This window comes from Tachyglossus aculeatus, chromosome 25 (assembly GCF_015852505.1).
Source record: "Tachyglossus aculeatus isolate mTacAcu1 chromosome 25, mTacAcu1.pri, whole genome shotgun sequence".
Lineage (NCBI taxonomy): Eukaryota > Metazoa > Chordata > Mammalia > Monotremata > Tachyglossidae > Tachyglossus > Tachyglossus aculeatus.
In genome coordinates this window covers 17,857,851-17,873,720 of record NC_052090.1, presented here as the reverse complement: position 1 = coordinate 17,873,720, position 15,870 = coordinate 17,857,851, and the positions used below count along the sequence as shown (strand labels likewise).

Genomic DNA, 15,870 nt, shown 5'->3' with positions numbered 1-15,870 from the left:
ATGTTATCCTGAGTGTCACGAATAATGTCACCTGCAACTAGGTGATATCAGTGGCCAACCAGGGAACGACAGCCAAACTATGGCCAGAAACAACCAAGAGACCACTAGTATACAGGGTGACCCTTCCCCAATACTGTCATCCCCCCCACCATTGCCCACTCTTTACTATCACCCTGCAGCCCCTTTAAAAACAAAAACAAAACAACAAAAAACTGATAAATGGACTGTGGACCCAAATAACTGTTCAATCTACTTTAGCCCCCTGGACCCATGGGGCAACGTTTTCTACAATTGTGAAATGAGGGTAATATCCTCTCTTTCCTTACGAGTGAAGGACAATCATTTAAAACCCAGCCACATCCCACTAAGGTCACAGGTGCAGTTGTCATCCTGGAAGGGATGTTATTCCAGAACATCAGAAGTTAGCAATTTTCCACCAAGCGGAACTAAATCCCGATGCTAGAGTAAACTTGGAACGGGGAGCTCCAGGGGTGACTGACAGCTGAAGTACACAAAAACATTTTTAAGCTCTAATTTTTCTGCTCCATCAGGGGCAGGACAACTGCTCATTCCAACAGGTGGCTGGGCAGAGGAGCCTCACTCATGCCTGAAACTGATGCAGAGAACAGTGGTGCTTATTTGTAACACAAGCCTCTAAGCGGTGAACACAGAGGAGATGTGGCAGCTAGAACTCCCTTTTCATTCTTCCAGTCCCTTCCTGACGATCTTCCCTGTTCCACTTCCCTCCAAATGCAAAGCAAACAAAAAGAAGAGGGGGCCTTGGGGCTTACTGCCCACATTCACGTCCCCTAAGCCTGGATCTGAGTTATTTGTCTCTGCTAATGTCTACCGAAGCAATGGCAAGGAAAGTGTCAGCTAGTCAGTCAATCATATTTATTGAGCGCTTACTGTGTGCAGAACACTGAATTACATGCTTGGGAGAGTACATCATAGTAATATAACACATGCAGGCCCTGCCCATAACAAGCTTAAACTCTAGAGGGTGTGGTGAGATTCTCACTCGACAAATCCTGCCCCCGTGGGACAACCTGATCACTTTGTAACCTTCCCAGCGCTTAGAACAGTGCTTTGCACATAGTAAGCGCTAAATGCCTTTATTATTCATTCATTCAATCGTATTTATTGAGCACTTACTGTGTGCAGAGCACTGTACTAAGCGCTTGGGAAGTACAAGTTGGCAACATATAGAGACGGTCCCTCCCCAACAGTGGGCTCACAGTCTAGAAGAGTAATAGAATAGAATAGTATTATAGAATATTATTATTATTATTATCATTATTATTATTATTATTTTTCCCTCCCCTAGTGGTGATTGCCAGCCTCTCGCTAAAGGCCAGAATGCCATCTATTGGTGGTGAGACAAGGTGCCCCTTTTCCCTGCCACTTATACTGATCGGTTGCTGGTACAGGGGGGAGTTCAGATCAACTTACTTTTAAGGCTGTGTCACTCCATTAATGCTCTGAGAAGCCGGGGCGGGCACTTTCCCAATGAAAATACAGAGGTAATTGAGGAGAGCAGGAGACAGAGAGCAAACATACTGAAGCAAAGTGTCTTGGAAATGTGTAGCAAAGCGCTTCATTATATTGATACACAGATTCAGTCTAGGTGGAGAGCTACTTGGAAACACAGAATCCAGTTTTAGCGTTCCTCCTTGCTTACTGTTTCTTCTTTTGAAGACCCCAGACTAATGCCAACCTGTACATCTGAAAACCTTCATTAAGCCAAACCAATTTGAGGAATTTCCAAATCTGAGGAATGATTTTGAAGTGAATCCTGCTTTAACCATGAAACAACCATTTTACTATTGTTGGCACTACTCACTAGTTCAACAACGGCACACACACACATCAAAAATATATCACTGCCAAGCTACATATTCCAGTTTACAACTATGGTAGATTGTATAATGGACACTCAAGCACTACAATAAGGACATAAGGACAACTAGAAGGTAAGCAATTTCAACGAAGTAGGAAGAGCAATAAAGTAACGGTCCTAGAGTGGGCTATTTAAGCAATGGTTACTTTGACAGATAATACATTAGGCAGACCTCTGTGTCACAGGAGTCACTGATCTGATTTAACAACTTTTAAACATTACAGGGCTTTCCCCTACTCAGGGTGAAGGCTGAAATTAGTCTTAGTGGCCCACTCAGCTTAGGGCCTCTATTGGGTGATGTATGCTGGTAGAAAGTCAGTTTTCTATTTCTGGTGTATGTTCCCCTCTGTCCTCCACTTCTCTCCACTGGCCAAAAAGAAAATAAGATAGGGAAACAGAAGGGGGAAGCTGAATAGAGAAATTAGAGGAAGGATATATCTGAATCAGGATGAAACCCAGAAGTCTTCAATTTTCCCCAATGTGCTGTGATTCACTTGCAGTTGGGTTTTTTTTTGGTTCGGTTTTTGACTCCCCAAAAATGTTTTTTGCCAGATTGGTCCAATTTGCATCAATGTTAGGTATGTGCTTGGCATTACTCTGAAGCACGAAATTTTCTTGTCAAACCAGATGTCCCCCCAAAACACAAATTGTTCCATTTTCATTCTAATAATGAGATCAAGTCAATGATCATTTGCCTATTTTTAATACTCGCCATTCTGTCCAAAGTACAAAGAACAGCCAAGAGAATTATACTTCTATTTACAAAGTTGGTTCTTGGATCAACACACTTAACTCCCATTGAATTACAGAACTGAATGCAGAGGAGCAGTCAATTTGTAAAAGATGACTCGCCTCCACATTTTATAATTCCAAATTGTCAAATGCTATCCTGGAAGTCAAACTGTCACGTTCTATAACTGATTTTGCAGGAGAAATGTAGAAGGACGTGTTCATCAGAAAAATAAAATGCCAACATGAGGCTCACTAAGAGAGTTTCATACAATATCTCTCTCAAACATGGTTCATTCCAACTGGAACATACTTTGTAGCTATTTATAGCCATAACCTTTTATTTGCAAAGCAATTACTGTCATAGTTTCTAATCCTCTCCTGAAAGTGTTTGACAATAGATATAGCATTGTTCAAAAGACACTAACTGCCTAATGCATAATGGACTTTCTGCAATCACTTTCTCAAAAATTGGAAAATAACTGTTTTGTTTCATCCGTTAGGTTCTTATCCAGGGCCCAAGGCAAATGCAATATTCAGTAAATACGAAACTTCAAAATTGGCCTGGTAATAAGTGGGACTCAAAAATCCAAATTATTCTCTAGGCTTTGAAATAGGTAGATTGGAAAGACCTTTTGGACTGGATGATTGAAGTTCTGCCAAATGAAAATAAAATTCTTCTGAAATATTTACTGACCCTGACCCACAACAATCAGATTCTGATGCTGCATTATGCAATGCAATTTCCCTGGACACTTCCAGAAGTGACCTTAGCAAACACCTCTGGGCTGCCTTTCCTCACTTAGCCAACAGTTATGAATATTTCTGAATTTGCTACTACTTTTGAGTTAGCATGATAAACATATCTCATTTTGGGTTCTAGAAAGATAAACAGTGGACGTGTTTCCTAAGAAAATTATGTCTGAAAATAATTATGTCTGAGCCACGCTGAGAAGCAGCTTGGCTCAGTGGAAAGAGCACAGGCTTTGGAGTCCGAGGTCAGGGGTTCAAATCCCAGCTCTGCCAATTGCCACCTGTGTGACTTTGGGCAAGTCACTTGACTTCTCTGGGCCTCAGTTCCCTCATCTGCACACAGTAAGAGCTCAATAAATACGATTGATTGATTGATCTGTAAAATGGGGATGAAGACTGTGAGCCCCCCGTGGGACAACCTGATCACCTTGTAACCTCCCCAGCGCTTGGAACAGTGCTTTGCACATAGTAAGTGCTTAATAAATACTATTATTATTATTATTAACTGGATCTCTGTATTTTCTCTCCATTCCAGAGTCTAGTTTTTCTTCTCCTCTCAGCTCTGAAGCAAGTAATAACAACAATTCTCACAGGCTGTTTGTGGATAATAATAATAATAATAATAAAACTGGTATTTGTTAAGGGCTTACTATGCGCCAAGCACTGTTCTAAGCGCTGGGGTAGATACAAGGTAATTGTCTCACATGGGGCTCACAGTCTTAATCCCCATTTTCCAGATGAGGTACCTGAGGCACAGAGAAGCTAAGTGACTTGCCCAAAGTCACACAGCTGACCAGTAGCAGAGCCGGGATTAGAACCCACAACCTCTGACTCCCCACAGCCCGGGCTCTTTCCGCTAAGCCTCACTTGTCTTTGAGGAGGATGAATGCAGAAACTAGCTCGTTGTGGGCACAGATGGAGTCTACCAACTCTACTGTTCTGTACTTTCCCAAACACTTAATAATGTGCTCTGCACACCTATGTGATTTGCCCAAGGACACACAGCAGGCAAGTTGTGGAACAGAAAATATAACCCAGGTGACTCCCAGGACCATGATCTTGCCAATACTGTCAATACCCAGCAGCCTTTTCATTTTTAGATTATACAACACAGAGACCCTTGCTCTCCCTTAATTACCTGTTTCTAATATCATCAACCAATGGTACTGACTGAGCACTTGCTGTACGCAGAATACTCTACTAAGAGCTGTGGAAAAAACAACACAGGAGAGTTGGGTGACTTGATCCCGGCCCACAAACAGTTTGGAGACCACAGCGCTATGTTTTAAAAACTGTTTTTACAGAGGGAACTGTACAAAGTGTTTTTTTTTAATACAATATAATTTTGCTGTACTTAACAGTACACTCAGTTCTGCCAAACTCTGTGCTTTCACTACACATTTTGGCTGGAATACCAATAAGGAATTAGAGCACGTTCTTCACACAACACGAGCTGTGTGGCTACAGCATGATGCAGTCTGAGAAGAACTCTTGTGCTACAGTTCAGGTTTTCTTTACTGAAGATTTTGCAAGAACTCAAACCCAGCCACATAGGGGACTGGGGCATATTACTTATAAATTAAAATACTTAAAATGTTCTTCCAAATTTCAAAATTCTATTTAATTTGATAGCTGAAAATGCTCACAAGAATATATATTTTTTGTTTTGTATCAATCACTGTACTAAGGATTTGGGAGAGTACAATATAGCAGAGTTGGTATACATATTCCCTTCCCAAAATGATATGCTTTAGAGCTCTATTATTAGTGAATATACATCTCTAAATCAAATATCCTCAAACTTTGCCCACATACAACTGTCAGTCACCTAAAAGGCATATTATTAATTTTCAAAATCAGCTAGTTTCATTGCTAGTGGAATACTAGGGAAGCTGCTGCTAAGAAAATAGTTTGGATCCAAAGCAGAAACCAAAAGTATTTCAAAAATCCTCTTCTTCTCAAAGACTTAAAATATGTCATTCTGTTTAAATCAATTTGCCTGTAGGAGTGGTCTTATCCTACCGATGCTTCTGGCAATTTGCAGATTTAAAATCAAACATTTTCTTCTGAAAAAAGAGAAGTGACGGCAAACTCAGTTTGACATAGCAGGCCCAGGGCCTTTGACATCACGGCCTTTCCAAACTGAGCCTCCTTTTTCCTCTCCTCCTCCCCATCCCCCCGCCCTACCTCCTTTCCCCCACAGCACCTGCATATATGTTTGTACAGATTTATTACTCTATTTCTTTTACTTGTACATATTTATTATTCTATTGATTTTGTTAATGATATGCATTTAGCTTTAATTCTATTTGTTCTGACGACTTGACACCCGTCCACATGTTTTGTTGTCTGTCTCCCCTTTCTAGACTGTGAGCCCGTTGTTGGGTAGGGACCGCATTTATATGTTGCCAACTTGTACTTCCCAAGTGCTAAGTACAGTGCTCTGCACACAGTAAGTGCTCAATAAATATGACTGAATGAATGAATCACGGACCATTCCCATTTCATGCAGAGGAAGCACCTTATGTCACTTTTTCCAATAATAAACAGGAAACCCACTCAAAAATACCATTACAGGATCCTCCACTTTCCCAGAGCATTCCAGCTTCTGAACTCACCCCACCTAAGCAGCGCCCCGGTTTCTGTTGTAGCATCTTTTATATGAAATCAATTTCCAGGTCCCCCAGCTATAACTATTTAAAATTTTGTCGGAAGTGAAATAAGGATGCCAACACAGACCCAGACACTTCTACCACTGAGCAGGAATCTATATAAAATTAGAACACAGCCCAACTGAATTGAAGACTTCAGACTCTAGCTTTACTGTCACTTACTCTTGGCTTCATATTCTCGAGTAACCCTATCCTTCAGTTCTTAAAATGCAAGCTGATTGGATACACTTAATTTGTGAGTTACTACGGCCCAAAGAATATCTCAGTAATGATAATATTCATTAATTCATTCATTTGATCGTATTTATTGAACACTTACTGTGTGCAGACCACTGAACAAAGCACTTGGGGAAGTACAACACAACAATAAACAGATACTTGTGTTATTTGTTAGGCGCTTACTATGTGCCCAGTACTGAACTAAGCCCTGGGGTAGATACAAGACAGTCTGTTCGGAGCGTCCCTGTTCCAAATGGGGCTCTAAGTCTAAGGGGGAGGGAGAAAAGGTATTGCACTCCATTTCACAGATGAGGAAACTCAGGCATGTTGAAACTAAATGACTTGCCCTTGGTCATAAAGCAAGTAAGTTGCGGAGTTAAGGCACTGGACAGAAAAGGCTGTATTATTTCACAATGAAAAGCTTCTTAGTTTTGCTTTATACTAAAATTGTTCATGTGCGTTTACAACAGGGCTGGTGTTGGTCTGGTAGAATGCGTACCTCTCTGAGAATCAGGAGACTGCTTCTAGTCCCATTTGGCCTGTTGGCACTACAACATTAAAGATGAATATTTCTGACCGAAGAGCCTCCTAGGGCATTTCGTAAGGTGGCTAAGTCCAGCAAGAGTCCTGAAAGTTGGCTAATGTGGGCATTAAAGGCCACTAAAGGCCAAAGGGGCTACCTGTCAGGGCTCGGCACAGTAGTAGAAATTAAGCAGTATTTTGCAGTTATAACTGTAAGTCACAAACAGCACGCTCCCTTTGGGAAGGGGCCGTGTCTACCGATTCTACTGTATTGGACTCTTCCGACAGCTTAGTAGAGTGCCTGGCACAAGGTAAACGTTCCATATCAGTGATCAATATTGCTATTGGTTGGTGCCAATCAATCAAATTATATTTATTGAGCGCTTACTGTGTGTACTGTGCTTGGGAAGAGTACGAAATATCACAGTTGGTAGACATGTTCCCTGCCCACGAGAGGATTTCGCTATAAATGGGTCTTGAATGTAAAGCAACCTTCAAGTGCACTTGACAATGTGCTACACCTGACTGCTGACTCACGTGTTGTACGAGGGCACATGATAAGCGCAGATGAGAGAGTGTGAGCGGTGTTGTGCAAACACTAATAAATTCCTCCACTGGAATTCCCGGTCCGAAAGTCTCAGGACTGACTCATCTGCTATTCCCAATGGGAATTTCCACCCATCCTATGAACCAAATACATTTGCTGAATATCAACTAGTGAAAGACAAGGGGAGGTGCAACTTTATATTAAAGCAAATCCTCATTCTTTATGTTATGCACATGCTGCCCGGTTTAACTTTTAAAATGTTAAAGCTGAACAATTATGGATAGAGGGGGCTGAAAAAGAGGTGGGTTTTTGGTGAGGCAAAAATCAGTCACAAACTCAACTTTCAAATATCTCCTCTGTTGGTTAAAAACATTTGTTCTGTAAAAGCTTACTTTCCAATATAGGGTCCTTGAGTTAATGACAACAACAACAATAATAATGGTATTTGTTAAGTGCTTACTATGTGTCAGGCACTGTACACTTCTAATTGATTTCTAATAAGTTGATTGCTAACAACTGATTAAAATTACTATCTGATCAACTGAGTTGACTTCAATTTCTAATAACTCAAATGCAATTCTTGAAGTACTGATTTCTAAATGCAAGTGTTGTTCTGTTGGTTCGAACGACCTATCAGCTGTAACAAGTGCACAGTTGTCCGGAGACGGGAAATTAACAGCTCTCCAGTGTGTTGTTCCATCATCACTAAAGAACTGCTTTACTGCTCTTAAAATTCATGACAGAATAAGATGCCATTAAGGTCATAGGCTTCTTCTACCTAAAACACTTACTGTCAACCTGCCATATATTTAGGAGAGCATCCTTTCAAAACTAAAGCTTCTCAGCCTTGACTTCCCTTCTGAAGTAAGCTTTCTAGTTTTATACATTTCTGCATTTGCATTCTATTTCACAGTCATCAATCACTGGTATTTACTGAGCACTTACTGTGTGAAAAGCACTCTACTAAGCACTTGGGAGAGTACAATACAACAGAGTAGGGAGAACACATTCCTTCCCCACAATGAGGTTGCATTCTAGAGTGGTGGCATGTAATCATTTTCCACAGAAAGAAAGGGGCTGTTTTTGTTCATAAAAATGTGGGTAATATTTGCTTTACAAGCTGAGAGGAACTGGCAGTGGGGGTGGGGGGGAAAGTGAAAAACGGTAGCAGCAGCAGCAGCAGACTATTTTAAGACAAGGAGACTTTATGACACATCACCTCCCAGCTATTATCTCCCCAGGGCTAAATGAAGATAACAGTCTTTTCAAATAATAGGTGTGGCTGATGGGTTGAGGTTATAAACTCCATCACACTCCTTAAAATGGATGTCCTGTTTGTGTACAGGATGGGCCCAATTCTGTCCTGGAGGTAGGTGAAGCAGGGAGGATGTGTCAGGAGGAGGAGGACACTACAGGTGTCCTTATGTGCCCTGTTGTGGTGAGGAGCTGGAAGGAAATTACCTGGATGCTTAAACCCCCTACCAGCAGACAGGTAGCCATCTCTGGTAAGTAGTATTTTACAGTCTGTACTATGGCTGACACCTAGGATGTCTTTTTGGCCATTACTCTTTTTGGCTATTACCGCAGGCGTCCTGCATAATCTCCTGCAACGAGCCGGAATAATGCTTGCTGGAGACAGTAAGCTCCCTGTCGGCTGGGATTGCGTCTACTAACTATTGTATCGCACTCTATCAAGTACTTGGTACAGTGCTCTTCACACAGTAAGCACTCAGTAAATACCAACGACTGATTAAGTGCCTTAAAGAGGCCTACCATCATCATCATCATCATCATCATCAATCGTATTTATTGAGCGCTTACTGTGTGCGGAGCACTGTACTAAGTGCTTGGGAAGTACAAATTGGCAACATATAGAGACAGTCCCTACCCAACAGTGGGCTCACAGTCTAAAAGAATGGGCTCACAGTCATGAGTACCACTCATGGCACTAGTCAGTGTAGGACCTAACAATCTGGAACCTACTGTTCTGATGCCTTTATTAATGATGGCATTTATCCTTATCCCAAACCCCTGCACCATCTTTGGCAAATGCCAACTGGTAGACACCATATTGGATGGAGAAGATGGGCAAAGGCCATAGGGCAGCTTCTTTAACCTCTCTGGGCATAGAAGGTAGTACTTTAGCCCCCGAGAAGGAGCAAAGGAGAAAATGGAACTCATTACACAGTGGCTAATCTATTGGGAGCCAAGAAGGATAGAGGAGTCCACATATTGAACATGGTGAAAACACCACTGGCATGGGTGGCTTTATGGAATGTACACTGGGTGATCTGCTGGGGTCACAATGAACCTGTCTGAAATGGAGCTCAACACTGAAAAACTCAATTTCTGATTTATTTAAACACTTATGTTCCCTTTCACATATGGCTACGGCAAGGTGACTTGCAATTGAAAATGTCCAATTTGCTTTCATGTTGTCAAAATTAAAGCTCGGTAGCTCTTACCAAGAATCACAAGAACCCTAAATTCAATGTTGCTACTGGCCAATAATTCTAAGGAACGCTACAGCTTAGCAAGGTTACAGAAGAACAGAACAATTTATTTAATTTACAGAAAAGCCGTGCTTCCTGGAGACGCTATTAACAAAACTAAAATTGAACACCTGGAATTGAAAGCATTTCCTATTTAATGTTTTAGAATATTTTTACCTGTCTGACCAACATTACAGACACGATCAGAAAAGTGAGAGTCAATAGAGTTTTACAAAGAATTGGGCATGTAGATGTGTTAAAGAGAATTAACCATTAGTCTCCACTCGTTTTTTAAAATGTAAGGAAATAAAGGTATTACTGACATCCCAAAGCATATTCGTACAGTTCTACTTGGATAGCTACAGTTTGAACTGTTTCATAATCATTGCTTATCTAAGGCATAGAGAAAAGCCAAAGGAAACTATAACTAGAACCTTTTCCCAGAAAGCAGCAGTTAGGTGGAATCTTTGGTCAGAGGAGCTGAATCAGGGCAATGGGCTCTTAGAAAAACCGAGGTGCAAAGCAAGATGCCATCCCAGCGGGGGATCAACTCATGGTCTCTTCAGTGTCAAATTATGAACCTCTTCAATTGGTCCAAATCACAGAAACTGGTATTTATGAAACATTTGATAACGTTGTTTGCTACGGTACCATTTTATTCAGTACAGTATCAGCATTAAAGAAACCCAAATCACTAATTCTTAAAGTTGGCACTGGTTAGAGAAGCAATCTATGAGACAAAGAAAAAATAGAAAAGACGAGTACCGTCAAAAGGAAACGCAAACTGAAGTGAAATCTGGCCTACATCCACACAATATCTGCTCAAGGAATAGATGAAAGTGTGTGAGTGTGTGTGTGTTTTAGTAGAACATTTGAAATTAGTGTTTGTAGGCGATTCACCCCACCTCAGGATGGTACCTGGAGAGTTTCCAGTACTCTACCAGTCTTGGATATGGGACGGAAAGTCGAGCAGAGGCATACCCATTCCATTCCCTGCTTGGGCAGTGGCTAGTGAGTGGAAAGCAATCTGCTACAAGTCAAAACTCAATCTGTGCTGGGCAGCAGTGGCATGGGAGAGATTCTAGGGTGGAGACACAAGTTTACTGTGCAGAAGGCGGCAATGGCAAACCACGTCTGTGTTTTTACCAGGAAAACTCTTATGGCTGCACTACCAGAATGATTTCAGATGGAGGAGGGGCATTCTGGGGGAGATTTGTCCAAGAAGTTGCTAAGGATTGGCTACGACTTGACAGCATAAAACAAGCCAAGACAAGGTGACTGATTATTTTTTCTGGTTTTCTAGGTATGTGTGGCCAGGGACAAAGACTGGGAAATTATAGGCAATTGTATCACATCCTGGTGGCCCATACTTGAAAATAAATGCCTTGTCTCCTAGCTATCTCTATTCCCAATGGATGATACCCTACCTTTTCTGGAGGAAAGAAGAGGATAGAGAAGCTTTTTACTCTTCTTTGTGGGATAAAAGTTAATCCTCCAAAATTTTCCCAGTGGAGGACACTGACATATATGACCTATCCATGCCCCTCTCCCTTGAGTTCTGAACACCTTTCCTGGGTGACCAATCATGGCTGCTCCAAGATGGAAGGCAAGTGAGCCATATAATATGTAGCAGAGATGCTTAATAAAAGATGACGACTCCACTTATTGTGCTTGGATTGTCTTCCGGGGGAAACCTGGTTGGGTAAAAAGCACTTCCCTTAGACAAGATGAGAACAGAGGAAAAGAATAGGGGGTGGAGAGGAAATACCTGAGGAACAGTGTAGCCTAGTGGAAAGATCTTGGGCCTGGGAGTTGGAGGCAAGTCACTTTAATTTCTCTGTGTCTCAGTTTCCTCCTTTGTAAAATGGGGATTTGATACCTGTTTTCCTTTTAACTCAGATGGGGATCCCCATGTGACACAAAGCAAGCACTTAAATACAACAATGATCATAAAAATAAGTAAAAATGATTACATGATTTAAAAAATTCGGACAATGTAGCAGAAGACACCTAGGGAAGAATTATGAGGAAAATGGTGTTCTGAGAGTCTAATCATAACCTGTTAATCGATCAGTGGTATTTAAGCTCATTGTGGCCGAGGAGTGTGATAAACAAACTCTGTCGTACTGTACACTCTTAAGTGCTTAATATAGCGCTCTGCACACAGTAAGCGCTCAAATACCAATAGTAGAGTAGGTAGATATAAGAAGTTTACTATCTAGCAGGGAGGACAGACATACAAATAAATTATAGATAGGAGAAGCAGCAGAGTATAAGGATATGTATCTAAGTGCTGTGGGGTTGGGGTGAGCATCAAAGTGCTTTAGGAAGTCGGGACTTTCCTGCATATGTGACAAAGGAGGGAGGATAAGGTGGGAAGATGAGAGATAAGAAGGCTGCTTGGAGGTGATATGATTTTAGTAATGCTACTACAATAATAAGTTTTTATTAAGTGCTTGGCACTTTACTAAATGTTGGGGTAGATACAAGATAATCTGGCCCCACATGGGCACACGGCCTAAGTAGGAGGGAAAACAGGTACTAAATGCCCACGTATAAAGGCAAGAGAAGTTAAGGGGCTTGTTTGAGGTCACACAGCAGACAAGTGGTGAAGCCATGATTAGAACCCAAGGCCTCTGACTCCCACTAGGCTATGCTGCTTCCCTTAGTACAGTGTGCTAAGTAAGCCACTCAAGATTGGGAGAGTGTTTTGGGCAGGGAAAGTGATAATTCTATAAACCTGTACACTCTCACTCTAGTTCAGTGCTCTGCACATGGTAAGTGCTCAATAAACTGACTGATTGACTGATGGTTTGTTGGAAAATATAGAACTTTTTCATGAACTGGTGTGAGGTCTAGCTTTGGTGTTCATCATGTCTTGTAAAGTTTCTATATGGCAAAATGGATCCTCCCAGTATGGAATATCATGAAATGGCTTTACTAATAGGAATTCTACAAAATGATTCTATGTACAGCTATCACAGAATACAGCTACTATGTTTGCTGCTGTGTCTTACCTGATAATAGTTATGTTCTCTAATCGGTTATATGAGGAAATTAAACTTAAATCCTACTTAACCCCCTGAATTGTAAAACAATAATACCTAATTTAAATGCGAAAAGGCAACAAATTTCAGTCACAAGGCTAATAATACCTTTACTTCCAAAACATTTTGAGAGAGAGAGAGAGAGCTATGAAACTGAACACCTAGATATAAAATGAGGAGATAGCTAATGTGGTAACTTAAACTCCATCCCTGCATTTTGCCTATTTAGGCATGGGAAGATTTGTTGCAATTTAATTCAAGGTACCATTGACAGTGACCATTAGCAGGTTGTCAAAATAAGGTAAAAACAAACAAGACATAACATTCCCATTACACGCAAGAGCGCGACACGTTCAGAAAGTATTTTCTAAACAATGAAAATCAATTTACTAAGACTTATGCCTGAACAAAACAAAGAACCTTTAACATATTCTGGTTGCTGCACTTTTCCAGACTTTTCAGTATTTAATTAGAAGTATTCGGAAGCAAAATGTAAAGTTAAGGAGGGCTGATTTCTTAGATTGACAAAGCATGGGCAGAACACGGCAATGTAGAAACACTACTGCACAGTGGGAAATTGGTAAAGGTTTTTCACCTTGTTGCCATGACAATTTAGAATGAATTCATGCAAGCAGAACTGGCCAGATGCAACACAACTACTTTTCGCCCACAGTAAAAACACATCATTATCATAATATTATTTGGAGGAAAACGGAGTCGTCAGCCGATGAAGTAAAAACAAGTAGCAAAAGTTCTAGATTGGGCTGACGGATCAAGATTGGGTTACATCTTTGAATAAAATCACATTGCACTCCATTCTCCAAACACGCTAAACATGTTGGTTTTTGGGAGGAAGACATCTTAAGTAAGCTGCTTTAATTTCTGCTACCCTATAAAGTCAATGCTGCACTTCAGTTCCATAATGGTCGCCTTTTTTCCCTTAATATTTACAAAGAAAACAGAAAACTATCCTTGGATTAGCAAAACACTATTTGATGAAAAGGTTAAAATGGACATTTTGCCACTGCACTGCCATCTAGGGATAACAACCGCTGGCCACAGATTTAGGGCCAATTAATTGATTCCTTGAATGAGATGCAAGGCATTTCACTTATTATGAATGGCATATCCAACCGTAGGAACAATCAGAGGTAGGAGCCTGACACAATTTATTCATAAATGTTCAAGATCTCACTTAAATGTATTCATGACAACTTCTCCTGAAGCATATTTAGAATTACATAGGGTATAGCTGAAACATTTTCATTAGTGAATAGATTTAAAGTAATGGCTCATTGCGATCTGTTCCACTGTACTATGTGAACTCCATTAAACTGGAGAAGGCAACATCAATCTAGAGAAGCAGCATGCCCCGGGGGTAGAACACGGGCCTGAGAGTAATAATAATAATACTAATAATACTAATACTACTACTACTACTACTAATAATAATAATAATAATTGGCATTTGTTAAGCGCTTACTATGTGCAAAGCACTGTTCTAAGCACTGGGGAGGATACAGGGTGATCAGGTTGTCCCACGTGGGGCTCACAGTCTTAATCCCCATTTTACAGATGAGGGAACTGAGGCCCAGAGAAGTTAAGTGACTTGCCCAAGATCACACAGCAGACATGTGGCAGAGTCGGGATTCAAACCCATGACCTCTGACTCCAAAGCCCGTGCTCTTTCCACTGAGCCACGCTGCTTCTCCGTAAGAAGGACATGGGTTCTAGCTCGTCTTCTAGACTGTAAACTTGCTGTTGGCAGGGAATGAAACTGTTTATTGCTGTACTGTATTCTCCCAAGCGCTTAGTACAGTGCTCTGCACACTGTAAGCACTCAATAAATACGACAATGAATGAATGAGTGAATAATCCCGGCTCCGCCACTTGTCCATCGTGTGAACTTGGGCAAGTCACTTCATTTCTCGTGCCTCAGTTACCTCAACTGTAAAATGGGATTAAGACCGTGAGCCCCATATAGTGCAGGACTGAATCCAACCAGATTATCTTATATCTACCCCAGCACTTAGTACAGAGCCTGGCACACAGTAAGCGCTTAACAAATATCATAAAAAAAGAGAGAAAGGAATGGAATCATGAAAAGGCTAAGAAATATTAAATTCACATACATATTTACAATAAGTGCTGTTTGGCTTGTGATCAGCCAAATACTACAAGCTCCTCCTTGCTTCGAACAGTAGTCAATCAATCAATCGTATTTATTGAGCGCTTACTGTGTGCAGAGCACTGTACTAAGCGCTTGGGAAGTACAAGTTGGCAACATATAGAGACAGTCCCTTCCCACCAGTGGGCTCACAGTCTAGAAGGGGGAGACAGAGAACAAAACCAAACATATTAACAAAATAAAATAAATAGAATAGATATGTACAAGTAAAATAAATAGAGTAATAAATATGTACAAACATATATACATATATACAGGAACTTAAGTCATGAGCTTAAAGCTGTGACTTAGATGAATAAATTCAATTTCCCCAACGAATGAGTAGAAAAAGCCTTCTAGGGTGATAGCACCCGTTGCTGATTATTTAGCTAAAACAGAAAATATGAATTGGCTGATGGTTAACTTAAACTTGGGATTTCTGAAAGTATTCTAAAGGACATTTAAGACACCTGGAAAGACTCCAGTCTAATTAGAATAGAAGTCAGACAAAATGAGCTAACTCTAGTATTACCACCACCTCTCATAACTGACACACCTCCCCCGGCTCCTCATTTGGGATTTGGAGAGGCCCTAGGTCCTGGAAAATCAGAGCCCGTGGTTTCTTTCGGCTTCCAGAAAGGACACCACCTGGACCACCTCCAGACAGACATTTGTCTCTCCCTAACTTAAAGTCTCCACAGGCACTCTTCATAGCCTATTTTCACAAAAAATGGAGTGAAATACTGCTGACATTTTCTGAAGCAGAGTCTTAACCAGCATAAATGAAAATTGGTTAGGGCTAGGGTTATACTCCCAGGTCTA

At 40.9% G+C, this 15,870-nt stretch overlaps 1 protein-coding gene and 1 non-coding gene across 4 annotated transcripts in view; one reads left to right on the top strand and one right to left on the bottom strand.

Annotated features, from left to right (window-relative positions):
* The window catches only part of FAM110B (family with sequence similarity 110 member B), a 136,281-nt gene that overhangs the window by 16,655 nt on the left and 103,756 nt on the right, over nt 1-15,870 (bottom strand). The gene's annotated exons all lie outside the window — the stretch shown is intronic.
* On the top strand, nt 10,735-10,872 carry LOC119945596. Its single transcript, XR_005456259.1, has one exon. It is a non-coding gene; the product is annotated as a small nucleolar RNA SNORA7 (small nucleolar RNA).